General features: G+C 43.0%; 1 protein-coding gene across 4 annotated transcripts in view; it reads right to left on the reverse strand.

Annotated features, from left to right (window-relative positions):
- The window catches only part of TRAPPC9 (trafficking protein particle complex subunit 9), a 490667-nt gene that overhangs the window by 169571 nt on the left and 303654 nt on the right, over window positions 1-17442 (reverse strand). The gene's annotated exons all lie outside the window — the stretch shown is intronic.

The following is a 17442-nucleotide window of genomic DNA, read 5'->3' on the forward strand; positions in this document are numbered from 1 at the left end:
GCACACACACACACACACACACACACAGACTGACATCATCCAAAGTCCACTGGGCACCTGTGAAATGCCACATTTTCAAAACACATACGTGTATCTACCCCCAAGGGAGGAAGTAAAGTAGCAGCCTGACTGTCCCGCTACGCACTGTGAGATGTTGCACGACACACCTTTAGTTGATTCTGGGTTCTGTGGGTGGGGGTGTCCTCTGCAGAGGTTCAGTCCTTGGAAAAACATTCATTAGCTCTGACAGCTGCCTACAAGAGGCCTCTTCACTAAGCTCACAGGAAAATGAGCTTTCGAGAATGAAGATCTATTCCGCCTTTGTCATAACTTCATGAAATCTTTAATCACAGCAAAATCTCTCATCAGAAAAGGAAATTCATAAAACATTTATCAGAGGCGGAAAATTGAAGTGATTTTTTAAAGCAGGAAAGACAGGGTTCAAATCCGTGTTATTTTCACTCGCGGCATATAGTGTTAGAGAACTGCACAGGAACGAACATGGGAATATAACACCTTTCCGCCCTCTGTTTTTTCTGACTCACTGTCTGAGTGCGGGGGCGGCTCGAGCCAGTGTTTCTGTTCCTCCTGATCGTTGGCAGGATGAGATGTTGGTGGATCTTCACTTTCTATCTATTATTCATAAATTAATTCCCTTCCCCACACTGCAGTAGCATTGTGTGCCCACCATCATGTCATTTACCCCGTGTGTCTTTCCATATCACTTTCGATGATTCTCTTACGTTTTAACCTGTATTTCAGCAGATAATTTAATTTTCCTCTGCTCTTTGGTTTTATTTTTTGTTTGTTTTTCTGGATCCATCTTTCTAAAGTACAGGAAAGCTTCCTAAAAGAACCAAGACTGGAGCAAGACTACAGATCCACCTGCCCAGTGGCGGGGGGCGGCGAGGATAAGGGGGCACAGGCCCAGCAGCAGGGAAGAACCTGGAGTTAAGGTGGAGGGGATGAGGCCGCCAGGTGGAAAGGAGAAGCACGGTCCAGGCAAAGAGCATGGTGCGTGTCAGGCCACATCTATGTAGTTAGTACACACTCTTTCCTCTTAGGACAATTAACCTTTTTACTAATTCATGTAACAAATGTAAGCACCTGCTGAGTACCTGGAGTGTGCCAGGTGCTAGTCTAAGCCCTTGGGATATGGAAGTGAACAAGAGAAACAGGGTCTCTGCTTTCACGGAACTCATGCTCTTGTGAGGGGAGGGCTCTAGAGAAGATGAGGGGTACTAAAAGTAAAAGAAATTTAGTCATATTTTGTAAAATAAGGAAAAATAGGTACAAAAATGTTGCTGAATACAGGGTTAAAACACACATCCACACACAAAATCAGTAACAACAACATTCCTATATATCAACTAAAAACTACAAAATACAATTTTTAAGAAAATATACTTATAATAGCAATACACCTAGAAATAAATATAACAAAATGTATGCAGGATGTTTATGGAAAAAATTCTAAAGTTTTATGGAAAGATCTTAAAGGTGATGAATAAATGCAGAGATATTATGTTCAAGGACAGGAAAACTCAGCATTTTTAAATAACTCACTTCTTCCCTAATTTACGTAAGTTTAAGGCTACTCAATAAAAATTCCCAACAGTGGGGGGGGACTCGGGGGGGGAGTCAAGGAAGGGAGGGAATACGGGGATATGTGTATAAAAACAGATGATTGAACTTGGTGTTCCCCCAAAAAAATAATAAATTAAAAAAAAAAATCCCAACACACTTCTGGTTTTGGTCAAATTTGATACACTGATTCTAAAATTTATATATAATATCAAAGGGCCAAGAACATGCAAAACAACAATGAGGAAGATTTTTGGAAGGGATTTGGCCAACCAGATGTCAAGAATTGTTATAAAGCTGTAACAACGAAGGCCGTGGGGCAGTGATAAACACATCAGTGAAGGAAAAAACAGGCCCAGAAGCAGACCCATGACTATAGTAAGGTAATGGATATATGACCCAAGTGGCAGTGTTCAGGTACGATCTCCCACCCAACCTACTGCAAATGTTTAATATGTGCTCTAATTCCAAGTGTTGGCCAAGATGTAGATCAGCAGGAGATGGGAATCCTCATTCAGTGCTGCTAGGGGTGAAAACTGGTACAACTGCTTCCTAGGGCAGGTTGACATGACCTGGCCAAGCAGTAGATGAGAACCCTTTGATCTAACAACTCAACATGTACGCGTGTATCTTGGATCAGCTCTCAGAGTTCAACACAAAGATGCTTTCTAAAAGGTTCATCGCAGCATCATTTATAACATCAAATAACTGCAGATAAGTAAATCTGTAACAGTCATACACTGGAAACCTATACATAAGCGAACATGAATTAAGAACTACAGACCTCACCATCGGTCACGTCTCATGTTAATAAGGTTGAGTGAAGAGCAAGTTGCAGGAGATAATTACAGTATACATTTATATTAAGCTTAAAATATTTAAAAATACTGTGTATTGCTTATAATAACCCACTGTAGGGTAGCAGTCACTCCTGGTGAGGGAGAAAGTGAATAGGGCCACAGGGGGGCACACAGAGCTTTAACAGTTTCATTTCTCTTTCTTTAAATTAGAAAAATAGATGCAAATACAAAAAAATGTAAAAATGAGGCAAATCTGTGTGGCTGAATAGATTAGTATCCCTTTGACTTTTCTTTATATGTTGCTGACACTTGGCATGTTTTATAAGAGGTATTTTTAATGTCACTTGGAATGTTGTCTTATCCCCCAGAAAGCAGAGCCTGAGCAGAGGGCTGGAGTGGGACAGGGGTTTGGGGACGGGGTGCCGAGGGGAGCAGCGGGAGGCGGGGATGGGGAGAAGGCAGTGCCATGGCGCCTTACTGAGCTGGCCGCCCTGCGGGCCCGCAGGCGCGCACCGCACTGGTCCCTCTGAAGAGCCAAGGACCGTGCCTTGAAGTGTGCAGCTCAGGCAGAAGAGACGGGATTGCTTCTCCACTGGCCCCCACCCTCCCTGGTCATGCTCCCCCCAAAAGGGGTCAATGCCCCGCAACTTCCGCATGTGCTGTGCAGAGTGAGCGCCCACGCTGCAGCCTCAGAGAAGCTTTCAGAACATTCCAGAAGCCAAGAGCTGCACAGCACAGCTGAGGCGAGGTGCTGTACAGTTGCCTCTGCACAACTCTGGCTGCCGCAGAGACGGCTGGCGTGCAACGTGGGCCAGGACTTGAGGCAGCGCACAAGACTTGTGGATAACAACTTCTTTTTAATTAAGTGCATCTCCTAAAATCATAGACAGAGATAAAACCTGACTTCAGATGTGATGGCAAAGGAGGGCCCTTCTGACTAAAGAGCATTTCATTTCAGACCCACACGACCAGAAGCAATCCCGTGAAGGTCTTGGAGGAGCGCTTTCCAGAGAAGGCGGTTAAGGCCGCATCTCGAGGCGTGGCGCAGCCAAGGGGCAGGAGGAGCCAAGGAGAGAGCGGTGTGAAACTGACGCCAGAGGGAAGGTCGTGACCAAGGTTCGGATTTTGTGCTAAGCATGAAGGGAAGCTGTCTTTAGAGTCTCAAGGAGATGAGTCACATGAATTGGTTTAGGTTTAAAAAAGATGATGAGTTCCTATTCTGGAAAAGATGGTGTAAGCACAAGTACTCCACCCGTCTCTCCTGCTGAAGCCAACTATAAACCATACATAGAAGGCATGAAGCAGCTATCTGAAGGGTAGAAAAGTAAATTATAGAAGGTGGATTTCAGAAGGAGACCCAAAATCGAAGTTTCTCTGAACTTCAGAGTGAGTTTCCATTTCCCTCAGTCCCACCTGTCCTGAAAGACGGCCTGGAGCTTGGAGGTGTCCCTCGGGTACACACAGGCTGAGCTCTAGGAGCCGCCTCTGTCCCTGGTCCAAGGTGGGGACAGGGTACCACAAAGGTGTGTTTGGAGGGGTGGGGTCCTTTAGGCTTCTCTTTTTTCTCCCCCCTTTCTCCCAGCCCAGCCCCTGGGCAGTACCGCTACGCGACAGTGCTGTGATGGCAGTCACGGCTGCACAGCACACACAACTCCGAGGCCAGGAAACCACCTCTCTGACCCAAGGGACTGCGTCCACAAGCACAGGGCCAGGCCCGTCCCTTCAATCTCCACACTCAGACACACAGAGGGGATCTCACACCTTGGCTTTGCTGTGGGCAAACAGGGAACAGTCTCCCCTGGACAGTGCCAGGAGCCTATGGAAAGGAAACGGATGAAGAGAGTAGTCTGCTGAAGTGGTACCTGACCCAGGCTCACTGTGGAGTGAGCACAAGGGGACAGGGCCTGGGCAGCACACTCTGGGCCCTGGCAGCGGAGCTCTAGCAAAGAACACTGGGTGGTACACAAGGGACTGATCCAAGGAGGACCACAGACTCTAAAACAAGAACCACAGCACAGCCCCCAGAAGGCACTGTGGGACCGTGGTGCGGACCACCCACCAAAACAGAAATTCCAGCATTCTCCTCAGGATTCAAACAAGACCCCAACATCTCACAGCACTATATTTGAAATGTCCATAATATAGTCTATAACTACTCAGCATAGGAAGAACCCAGGAAAAAGCCAACTTGCAAAGGAAAGTAAAATTAACAGACAACAACCTAAAGGTGACAGTCTTATCAGAAAAAGACTTGAAACACATTTCACAAAGTAAGGGCAAACACACTTGAAACAAATGAAAAGCTAAAATCTCAGCAAAGAAGTAGAAGATGTAAAGAAGAAGCAAAGAGAAACTTTAGAAAAGGAAAAACTGAAGCAAAAAATTCACCAGGTATGAGTAACTGAGAGGACAAGCAGACATACATAAAATTAGAAAGGACATAAAATAAACAAAACCATTTACCAATTGGAGCTAACTGATGCTTTGTCAACATTCTACCCCAGACCAGCAGGATATCCATACTTCTCAAGTTATATGAACATTTACCAAAATAAACCATTTCTAGGCCATGAAAAAAACCTCTAGCAACTTTAAAAGAATAAAAATCACACAAGTACTTTTTTGGACCACAAAGGAATGAAACTAGTATATTTGAAGATAGAGTAAAAATTTATTCAATGGAAACAGCCAAGAGAAAAAAAAACTAGGGATAAAAACAGTCCTGTGAGACAAGAAAAGCTCTAAAAGTCATGTCATAGGAGCCTGAGACAAACAAAACAAAACAAAATGCACACACAGCTTTTGAAAAAATAATGGCTGAAAATCCCCTAAATTCCGCAAAAAACATAAACTTACAGATTCAGGAAGCTCAGCAAACCCCAAGCAATATAAATTTTTTAAAATCTATGCCCAGAAACATCCTAATCAAACTAACTTTAAAAAGCTAAAGGAAAGAAGCCACTTGAAAGCAGCCTGAGTAAATAATGCATTTAGTACAAGGGAAAGGATTCAAAGTCTGAATATTTCTTATCAGAATACCAGTTTTGTTGCTTAATGGGTATCATATCTTAAGTAATATAATTTCTCTGAGCCTCCGTTTCCCCAATGAGGACAAGAATGCCTATGTCATGGAATTATTAGGAGGCTCCAACGGGGGAGGAAAGTGAAAGTGCTCTGTAAACCACAAGCAGAATATTACATAAACATGAGGAGTGATTATTATTAGCTTGGTTGCAGTCAGTGGAGCAGCAAAAGGGAAAGCACACAACCCTGCCAACAAAGCAATCCCAGCTAATTATTCAATATTGACTCAGCTAAAAGTGAATATGCGCAATCCCCACGCCAAGGTCTATCTAAAAACCACAGCACCATGCCCAGAAAGTTAAGAGGGGCTCTTTCTCCCCCAGTCTGGCCAAATTCTCCCAGGCCTCCCAGGGTCCAGACACAACCGTTCATCTTCCTAGGGGCACGGTAAAGTGAGTGGAGACACAGCCAAACAGGTAGTGATGGCCACATACACCTCTGGCCAAACCCATGTGGTCTCTTAAAGTTCCATGAGCCTGCCTGTTATCAATCAGTCTTCTTTCCTGAAAAATTAGTAGCCAGTTTCAGGATGGAGGGCTTTCTTGTAAGTCTTAAGAAAGCCAGGAAGCTTACTGAATCTAAGCTGACAAAAAAAATAGAACAAATAATCAGAATGTTCTTCTGGTGACATAATCTCATCTTCACCTCTGCCACACAGCTTACGGAGCCGCCACACCTTGCCAGAGTCTGCGAGTAGATTTCCTGTCCATTAGAATCGGGTTTCCCAAAGTGTGAAGTGAGGTCCACCTGAAACAGACCCCTTGGTCCTGGAGGAGACAATGGGGCAGAATCTCCGCAGGTCACAGTCAGGGGCTCTGGTGTTCTCTGGGCCAGGGACTGCAAGGAGCCAAGTCTCACTGGCCAGAAAGACAAGCGGGCAGCTGCAGCTCCGAGGCACAGGAAAAAAGCAGGGAGCCTTCCGGAAGGAAGTGGCTCCTGCGTCCACTGAGGGACCAAAGGCTTGAGAGCAGCCCGCAAGGGTAGAGGCTCCTGCGAGAGGACAGAGCGGGTGTGCGAGCTGACAGGCCTGGCGCAGCAGGGACTGTGCAGGGAGCCTGAACGAGGTTCCTCACTGAGCCAGGAGAGGCATGGGGCAGGGAAGTGAAAAAGCAAGGCTGGGGCGGATTACGCGAAGCCTTGTGTGCCAAGCTCTGGAACCAACACGTGACTTACAGACAATGGAAGGACCCTAAGGAAGGGACAAACTCATGCTTGTGTTTTAGAACCAACACTTCAGCATCTATTTGGAGAAAGAATTGGAAAGAGAGAAAATGAAAGCAAAGAGACTTTGAAACGCTGTTGCAACTGTCCAAGAAAGGGAGGAGGAGGCTGGCCCGAGGGACACAGGTGACACACCCGAGTCAATACAGAGCTACTGAAGTGGAAAGGACAGATCTGTGACCAACTGAAACGTGGGAACATCTCCCTGTGGACGGCTGACACACAGCCTGGTCTCTGTGAAGGGTCCTGGGGCTGCACATTGTAGAGGGCAGGAAGGGCCTCTGTTTCTGATTTTTTTAATTAGTAAGTTTTAAAATAATGTTTTAGGGACGCCTCTGGTGGTCTAGTGGGTAAGACTCTGCACGCCCAATGCAGGGGGCCCGGGTGTGATCCCTGGTGGGGGAACTAGATCCCACATACATGCCGCAACTAAGAGTTCACATGCCACAACCGAGGAGCCAGTGAGCCGCAACTGAGACCTGGCTCAACCAAATAAATAAACACATTTTTTATTTATCTTAAAAATTATTTTTTAAATAAATAAATAATGTTTTAAAATGTTCCCTTTAGAGGAAAAAATTTGGAATGACTAGAATCAAAAAGACATAGGTTGTTGTTTCCATGTCCTGTAACCTAAATGCCCATCAACAGATGAATGGGTAAAGAAGATGTGGCAATATACAATGGAATATTACTCAGCCATAACAAGGAATGAAATTGAGCTATTTGTAGTGAGGTGGATGGACCTAGAGTCTGTCATACAGAGTGAAGTAAGCCAGAAAGAGAAAAACAAATACTGTATGCTAACACATATATATGGAATCTGAAGAAATGGTACTGATGAACCCAGTGACAGGCAAAAGCGGAGATACAGAAGTAGAGAATGGACCTGAGGGCACGGGGCAGGGGTGGGGGGCGAAGGGGAAGCTAGGACGAAGTGAGAGAGTAGCATAGACATATTTACACTACCAACTGTAAAATAGATAGCTAGGGGGAAGCTTCTGTATAACAAAAGGAGATCAACCTGATGGGAGATGCCTTAGAGGGTCAGGATGGGGGGGGGGGGGGGGAGTTGTGGGAGGGAGGGGATATGGGGATATATGTATAAAACAGCTGATTCACTTTGGTGTACCTCAAAAACTGGTACAAGAGTGTAAAGCAAATATATTCCAATAAAGAGTTAAAAAAAAAAAAGACATAGGATAACAAGCATTGGCAAGGATGTGCAGAAACTGGAACCTTCCAGCACTGCTGGTGGGAATGTAATATGGTGCAGTCGAGCTGGAGAACATCAGGCAGCTCCTTAAGTGGTTAAACAGTTATCACATGACCTGATAATTCCACTCCTAGGTACACCCAAGAGAAATGAAAACCTAAGTCCACATAGAAACTGGTACATGAATGTTCACAACAACGTTATATCCAACAGCCAAAGAGTGGAATCCACTCATCAACTCATGAATGGATAGACAAAATGTAGCACACTCACACCGTGAAATACTATTCAGCATAAAGAAGAAATAACATACTGATACTTCCTTATGGGTAAACCTTGACAACATTATGCTAAGTGAAAGAAGCCAGTCCTGTTTTGTATGAGTCCACTGATATGAAATATCTAGAGCAGGCAAATCTACAGAGACAGAAACGTGTAGGGGAGGCGGGCAGGGGAGGAGAGAAACAGGAGGGACTGTTAACGGGTACAGGGCCTCTACTGTGAGAACAAAAAGCTCCAAAACTAGATGGTGGTGATGGTTGAACAACTCTGTGAATACACCAAAAACACTGAATTATACAGTTTAAGTGGGTGAATTGTGTGGTTTGCAAATGCTGTTTCCGTAAAGCTCGGGTGTACAGGCAGCGAGAGCGCAGGGGGTGCCGGAGGTCAGATCAGCACCTCACAGCTCAGCCCGGGCACGGCTTCCCCTCACCAGGCCCAAAGCTCAGCGCCGCCCTGCTCTTGATGAACACATCATTTACTCTCTGCTATACTGTCTACTTTGCAATCATAATGGACAACGGGTACGAGAAAAGAACTGTGAGGACCACATGTTAAGAGGGGTACGAAAATGACTGAACATCAAGACACCTGTGCCTCAAAATCCAAGGTTAAAAAGACAACATATAATGACAACTACGTCACACCTGGCTCTTCATTCTCTGTGAATGAAGACAAGCCAAGTTCAAAAAGGATGGAAACATACTTACAAATAACAACCTGAAGTCATGGTTCATGCATCACTATTTGAAATCAACTCCATAATGATTAAAACTTTGAAAATGCCAAATGCCAAAATTCTACATGGAAGGCCACAAAAAGTCTGGCCAGTTGTTGATGATGGACAATCTGCCTTTTAACATACACCCCATCCCTAAATGAAGTATGACATGGGTCTTTGTAATTGATGTTTACAAATCATACTCAATACAATTAGTGTATATTACTTGTTAAATAGAACAACCTTTAAATCTGTCTTTAAATAATGAATATTGACAGTGTTTTAAAAAGCGAACATTAACACATAACATTCACTATATAATAGTTCAAAATAAAATACAGATCACTTAAAATTATTGATTGTAATAACTTAATAATATATACGGTTAAGACATAAAATAGGTCCCTTAAAGGTACAGTTGTGAGCAGAGACAGAAAAATAGGAGGTGATTCACCACCTGGGCAGCTCCAAACTGGTGACACCAGGGAGCAGAGGGTGCTAACTGCTGTGTCAACCTAGATGACACGTCCAGCTGCCGTGCAGACAGGGCCCCAGCTCCTGCCTGCACCCATCTACACTATATGGACACGTGGAAAGACGACGAGAAGCGTGCTCTTCATCTCCGGGAACACAGGCCGACAGGAGCAGAAGGGCATGAAGCAACTGCGCTAAGTCATTAAGCTCCTTCCAATCAGAGACTCGATGAACGGACCACACTGAGAGGGCCACCCTGCGGCAGGCGTGCTGGGTGCATCCCCAGCCCCTCCCACCACAGAGGCAGGTCTCGGTGCAGGTGTCGCGTCCCCTCTTATGCCCTCCCCAGGGCGCCCCTCACAGCCCGGGCCTGGTGACGGCCATGGAGAGGGTGAGGCTGCCAGATGGACGAGGGATTCCCTCTGAGAAACACAGCCCTGGTCTTCTTGCCAGCCACCCAGAAGTGAGTCCCCAGCTGGGCTGTCCCTGTGCCACTTCCACAAGGAAGAGGGGGAGCCCCTGACCTTGCCCTCAACAGACAACCATCGTTTCTCAATTTTCTACCTGTCAGGCACTGTATTAGACAGTTTATGTATTGATACCTTCTTTAAACCTCACCACAACCCTGCAAGATCAATGTTCTCTCCATTTCAAGATGAAGAAAAATGATGCTTAAAGAAATAGGAAAGAATTACTCGAGACCACAGAGCAAATAAGCAGGAGAATCAAAATTTGAAATCAGATACAGGTACAACGGGTTCTGTATCCTGTGTTTGTTAAAATTCTAAATTCTTGTTAAATTTAAAAGCATTTTAAATCAACACAGCAAGCTGAGAAAGATCAACCATGATAAAACCCAACACTGAAACTGCCTTTATGACATGTCTGTGAGCACAGGCTCCCTATAGCACGGAGTAGTCCCACCCCACGGGGGGAAATGGAATTTTTCTAAATGGCTGGGGAGAAGCGTGCTGGTGTGTCAAGTTGTATGATTTCTATTAATAATGTAATAACTCCCACACCTCGCACCCTGCTCAGGGGAGTGTATTTTCCACAGAGCTGAGAGTACCGATGTATAAGATTGGACCATTCATCCTAACCACCTAGAAAAGAATTGCTCCTGAGGAGGGGGAGGCCCGGCACTCAGGGCAGTGTGGCCTAATCCATTTCCATCTGGTCCTTAACAACGTTACCAGGCAGCTTCGTGTAAAAAGTGAATCTCAAAGGTAACTGATCTCCTAAATAAAAGTCGGCTGAAACCTAGGTACATCCCCGAGGGAGAACGGTTAAAAAAAAAGAAAAAATAAGCAATGAGAATTCCACCTCCCATCTAGATTGTGCTTTGGCTTTGAGAAAACACTGGCCCCTCTACTGTTTAATTTGATTCTCTCATCCCCCATGAGGTGAGCAGAGCCAGTGATCACTCCAGTGAGGGACAGGAGGGCTGAGGCCGGGAGAGATACAGAGAAGCTTCCAAAGACACAGCGGGGGCAGGGAAACCCGGGTCTCTGGAATCCCTGTTCAGAGCACATGTGGCAGGAAGCATGGGTTTTGGTGCCAAGAAGGCCATAATTCACATTATATATTTTTCTCATTAATGTGCAACCCAGGGTGCATTATTTAACATCTCCATACAGCAATGCTGACTTCAAAGGGTTCTCTGGAGTTTAAATGGGACGCTGCACGGCAGACCTGGGACACACCACAGAAGAGAGTGGGTCCTGAATAAACAGGATTTCCCTCCCCGCGCCCCTCCACGTCTCTTCTAGAACTCTATCGGTAAAAGACCATCAATGAGAAAAACTGCATAAATCATCAATATTACTGAGAGGAGCAGATATACAAACCATCCTAGGAGCAAATGACTTAATATCCCTTGGTATTTTGGTTTCAGAATAGGGTATATGATTCTGTTTATTCCAGCAATAAAGTTATCTTTTGGTGTACGTATGGCTTCTTTTTGCACCAAAGTCAGCATGAATCTCCATAAAGACTCCACCTAACATGAGTAGGGTCATCCAGCCATCTCTGCTGCAGAGGCCTTGCAGTCGGGGTATCTGGAAGCCAGTCTGTCACCAGCAAGCTGTGAGACCCTGGGAAAAGCACACAGCCTCTCTGGGCCTCATCTGTGATGCAAATATGTTGCTCCAGGCCACCTGGGGATGCCTGACTCTAAGATGGCATGATGCTAGAAGAGAAATCTTCACTTGTGAGCAAGACAAAAACTAATGCATCCACAATAAAACCCATGTCACATCAACTTCAACAAAGTGCAGATCAAATGCATAATTCTGCTGTATTTCAGGCCACACAATTTATACAGGTCTATAAGGAAACCAGAGCATAAATATTTTTAAAAAGAAAAAAAGTCATGCCTTTTACACAAAGAGATGCCTGAATAAACACAGTCTTGGTATTTTACATCTAGTCATGCACTCATCCCTTAAGTCTTCACATGGCCCTACTGTGGGACCAAAGGTGCCAGGCCTGGAGGCACCAGGATTCACAGGGCTCAGAATCCAAACTCAAGGTCAGCAACACTCCCCAAACCCTCCCAGTGAATGGGTGGTGAAATCCTGCTTATTCTTCAACAATTAGGACAATGTTTCATTTTCTATGCCTTCCCAGACTTCTCCAGTAAAACTCAGGTCTCTCTTCAACTGTATACATGTTTTCATATTGGAGCAAAATTTTTTTATATACAATGAAATATATATTTTTCCTGTTCTAGAAACTGCTATAAATGGAGTCAGTGTGACTTCCTCTGTGATGAGATTCCTCTGACCAGCACCATGATTTCGACCTTGTTGCACGCTGCTGCGCACACCAGCAGTTTTGTATTTGAGTAATATTCCCCCGTGCGGACAGACCACGCATTGTTTATTCATTCATCTGCTGACGGGCATTTGGAGCTCGTGCCCGTCTGGAGTTAATATGAATAAAGCTGTTATGAAAATTCTTGCAGGAGTCTTTCAGTGGATGTGAATTTTCATTTCTCTAACATAAACATCTGTGGATCACGCTGGGCGGGGGAGATGCTACAATTAGTGAGAAGCTGCCTGACCCGTTTCTAAAGTGGCTGTACCACTTCACACTCCCAGAAGCAGTTCCTCAGTGTTCTGGTTATTGCACATCCTGACCAGCACTTGGTGTTGTCAGTCTAATTGTAACCACATTAGAGGGTTTACAGTGGTGTCTAATTGTGGTTTTAACTTTCACTTCCCTGATGATAAACAACATTGAGCACTTTGAGGTGATTATGGGGCATTAGTATACCTTCCTTTATGAAATATCTGTTCAAATATTCTGCCAATTTTTTATTTGTCTCTTTGGTATTTATTTTTAGGACTTCACAATACACGTTGGATGCAGACCTTTGTCGCACAAACATAAATATTTTCTCCCACTACAGAGCTTGCTTTGTGCTGAGCTGAAGGTTTTAATTTTGATAAAAACTATCTTATCAACTTTGTATTTTATGGGTAGTAGCTTCTCACCCCATCTGAGAAATCTCTGCCCCCACATTACAGAGACACTCTGCCACTTTTACTCTGAGAAGGTTTATAGTTAACGTTTTTTCCAGAATCTGTCTCAAATGAAGTTTTTGCATGGATGTGACGAATGGATCAAAGTTCTTTTTTCCCCACCACATATATACCCAGTTCTTCCAGCATCATTTGATGAAAAGATTTTCATTCCACATGAAACTGTTTTCACACCTTGCTGGTCATACGATCAATTGATCATACATGAGTGAGTCTATTTCTGGACCACAAGAGATGGTCCACTGATCTCTTTGTATTTACGACAGCAGCATTCTCTCTTGATTACTGTAACTTTGCATTCTCTTAAAATCGTATAGCCTAAGTCCTCCAACTTTGTTCTTTTGTCAAGTCATTTGCCAATTCTATTGGCAATAATCTGTTCCATTTTGAAATAATTTTAAAAACAGCTTGTCAATTACTACACCCCACCAAAGGAAATTCTGCTGTGATTTTAATTGGGACTGCATTGAATTTATAATCAAACATGGAGAAACTGGTATCTTAGCAATAACTGACTCTTCCAATCAACAAGCATGGTATCTCTCCCCAACTATTTAAGTCTTCTTTATTTCCCTTAACTGTGCTATGTCATTTTCCAGATAAAAGTCATACTTTAAAAAGTTTGCCCCTGAGTGTTTTATATTTTTATTATAATATGTACAATATTTTCAAATTTTCATTTATAAATTATTAGTTGCTAGTATATAAAAATACAATTAATTTCTGAATATTAATATGGTATCCTGCAATCTTGCTAACTTATTAGTTCTAATAATTTCTTTAGGGGTGGGGAACATGCATACTTGCCTTGCTCCTGATCTTAGAAAGTACTCAGCCTTTCACTATTAAGTACAGTGTTAACTATCAGTATTTAACTGTAGGGTTCTGTGGATGCCTTTTACCAGGCTGCAGCCATTCTCTTCTAAGCCTAACTTACTGAGAGTTTCAATCATAAGTAAGTGTTGCATTTTGTCAAATGACTTTTCGTCATCACTGAAGAAAAATGAGACATGATCTAATGATTTTTCTCTTTATTTTGCTAATATGGTAAATAATACTGCCTGATTCTCTGATAAGTAAAACCACCTTGTGCTGCTGGGTTAAGCCTGAATTGGTCATGTTGCATTATCCTTTTTATACGCTACCAAAGTTGATGTGTTAGTATTTTGTTTCAAGTTTTTACAATTATATGTATATGAGGATATGGTCTAAAGTTTTATTTTTTCATAATGTCTCTGTCTGCCTGGCATCAGAGTGAAGCTAGTATTAAAATGGGAGTTGGAAGTGTTCCTTTCCTGTCTATTCTCTGCAAGAGATTTTGTAAAAGTGATATTGCTTCTTTCTTAAAAGCTTCGTGTATTTCACAGTGAAGACATCTGAGCCTCAACTTTGCTTCATGGAAAAATTTTAATTAAGAATTAAAACTGGGCTTCCTAGGTGGTGTAGTGGTTAAGAATCCGCCTGCCAATGCAGAGGACACAGGTTCGATCCCTGGTCCAGGAAGATCCCACATGCTGCGGAGCAACTAAGCCTGTGTGCCACAACTACTGAGCCTGTGCTTTAGAGCCTGTGAGCCACAACTATTGAGCCCATGTGCCGCAACTACTGGAGCCCACATGCCTAGAGCCGGTGCTCCGCAACAAGAAAAGCCACGGCAACAAGGAGCCTGCGCACCTCAACAAAGAGTAGCCCCTGTTCTCCGCAACTAGAGAAAGCCCGTGTGCAGCAACAAAGACCCAACACAGCCAATAAATAAATAAATAAATAAATAAATAAATTTATATTAAAAAAGAATTAAAACTAATTAATTGATTAAAACTAAATATTAAACTCTTTAACTGATATGACTATCGCAGGGATTCTATTTTCTCTTATACCAACTTTAGTAATTCATGTCTTTCAAAATTTTTTCCATTTCATTTAAGTTGTCAAATTTATTGGAATATGACTTCTCACAGTACACTTTTATCATTCTTTTAATGTCTGCAGAATCTAGGGATGCCCCCTCTTTCATTCTCATTATTAGTAATTTGTATGTTCACTCTCTTTCTTAAAATTCTGATCTCCCTGGCTCTAGTTTACTTACTTCATTAATTTTTTCAAAGAATTGATTTTGGGTTCCATTTACTTTACATATTATTGTTTCATTTCATTTTTTATTATTTTTTTCTTCTGTTTATTCCGGGTACTTTTTGCTCTTCTTGATGTAACACGGACACTTCTACCACTGACTCTAAGCCATTCAACTTCCAGCATAAGCGACTAGTGTTCTACGACATCAGTTAGCTGGAGTTGTTCACTAGAACTGTGCAAGCCTTTGATATTTTTACTAATTTTCTGTCTCCTTGTTCTATCAAAAACTGAGAGAAAAGTGTTGAAATAACCAACTATAATTGTGTGTTTTTCATCTCTCCCTTCACATATCGATTTTATTCTGAAGTTATGTTTCTAAGTACATTTGCATTTAGGATTGTCAGCCACTCTTGACCTGACCCTTCTATCACTACAAATTATCCACTTACTCTCTCTTTTTCTCCTGAAAGTCTACTTATTTGATAATATATCCATGCCAACTTTCTTATGATTATTTGCATGCCATGCCTTTTCCCCCCATCTTTTTGCTTTTAAACTGTGCATATTTAATGCAAGTTTCTTATAGAAAACATATAGTTGGTTTGTGTATTTTTATACAGTATGATAATTTCAACTTTTAAATGTAGCATTTAGTCCAGTTACATTTAATGTAATTCTTGGTACAATGGGTTTAAGTATACTACACCGCTATTTGTTTCCTACTTAACTATACATTCCTGGTTCTTTTCTCCTCCTTTCTTGCCACCTCTTCCCCCTCTGGGGGGTTATTTTTTAGTATTCTGTCTTATCTCTCCTGGTATAATATCCATACCTTAAGTCATTGCTCCAGCCTTTACAACATGCGTCTCTAACTTCTTATATTCTAACTTCAAATAATACAACATTTTGCATATAAAAACGTCCATTGCTCCCTCTTTTTCCATTCCTTTGTGCCACTTTTTTTTTAACATATTCAACTTTATATGACATGCACTACAAAATTAAATGCTATCATTTCTTCTTTAGACAGTACACTTTTAAAGAAATTGAAAAGTGAGGATAAAAAATCTCTTATACCTATTCCCTTTATTTTGGGGATTCATCATTCCTTACTGTAGATACGAGTTTCCATCTAGTATTATCGTTGCCAAGTGAGCTTTCACCAGGCTGATAAAACACAGGGACCATGCTCCGTCCATGTCTGACCCCAGCGGGTGCTTCACATAGCATCTACAACGCTGGAGGTGTTGGTGTAAAGGTTTATCGTCTGCTAAGTGCTTTGTTAGACATACAAAGACTGTATGCGGGGCCCACAGAAGAACCCCAACTATGCCCAGTCACGGTCAGGAGAGTTTTGTAAAAACGTAACAGAGATCAACGGTGAACAGACATTTTCCAAAAGGTTACGTGAAGGAATGATACTTTAAGAAAAAGAACAGCTTTAGAAAAGGAGGCATGCAAAGGCACCCTGCAGTGAGTTGTCCTGACACATCCTCGTGATGGTGAGAAGCAAAGTGTCTTTCATATGAAGTGAGGAGGGACTGGGGACAAACAGCTGAAGAGAAACGTCTAGATCAAAATTTTAAGTACCTTGAATATCAGTGTGGGGACTTTGAACTTCATTGCACAGGAAAATCTTTAAACCAGACGGTGACGTGGGAACATCTGTATTTACAGGACGATGCAGGAGAAGGGCCGGAGGCGGGGGGGGGGGGGGGGACGACTGGGTAGGCAAGTATTTCCAGAGTCCCAAAGAAAGACGGCAAAGATGTGCCATGGAATGCAAGGACATCGGCTCGACCCACAGGATTTGGGGCCCAGGTAGACTTAGCAGGAAAGGACAGGCAGGATTAGAGGAAATCAGATCTCAATCCCAAGAGCAGGGAAAAGAAACACGTCAGCCAAAGACAGACAGTGAGGGCAGCAGGTGGGTAACTAGGAGCCAAGCAGCATGTCAGCTAACCACCAACTCCTCAGAGAGTGTGTGCACCAAACCACAAGCTACATTGTTCTCATCTTAAATTGTCATTGAGAGCTGCATGGAAGCCAGATATCAACAGGGCGAAAATAATCTAACTCAGTGATGACCTGTGCTGCTTTTAAGACCTATTTATATGAGCAGTGGCAGCAGGAGATTATGGTGGAGAGGACTGAACACCCAGGAAGGGCCTGAGAACCTGGCAGGCATCCTGGCCAGAGCTTCCCGCCGGCAAGTGCTTTGATGCTTTATACAAATTCAAAACAGAGACGAGCGCTGGCAAGAAAGACCATTACTCTATGGATTGAAAAAGTGATAGATGATGAAATGTGATGCTGAAAAGCCCAAGCGAAGCCATTAATTCTTGCTGAAGCCATTCTCCAATGGCTGGGACTGCAGTCTTTCCTATGAACTAAAGCTACGCTTACTTCTGGGAGCTGTATCACTTAAAAGGGAGTTTTATA

The sequence above is a fragment of the Hippopotamus amphibius genome, chromosome 5 (genome assembly GCF_030028045.1).
Source record: "Hippopotamus amphibius kiboko isolate mHipAmp2 chromosome 5, mHipAmp2.hap2, whole genome shotgun sequence".
Lineage (NCBI taxonomy): Eukaryota > Metazoa > Chordata > Mammalia > Artiodactyla > Hippopotamidae > Hippopotamus > Hippopotamus amphibius.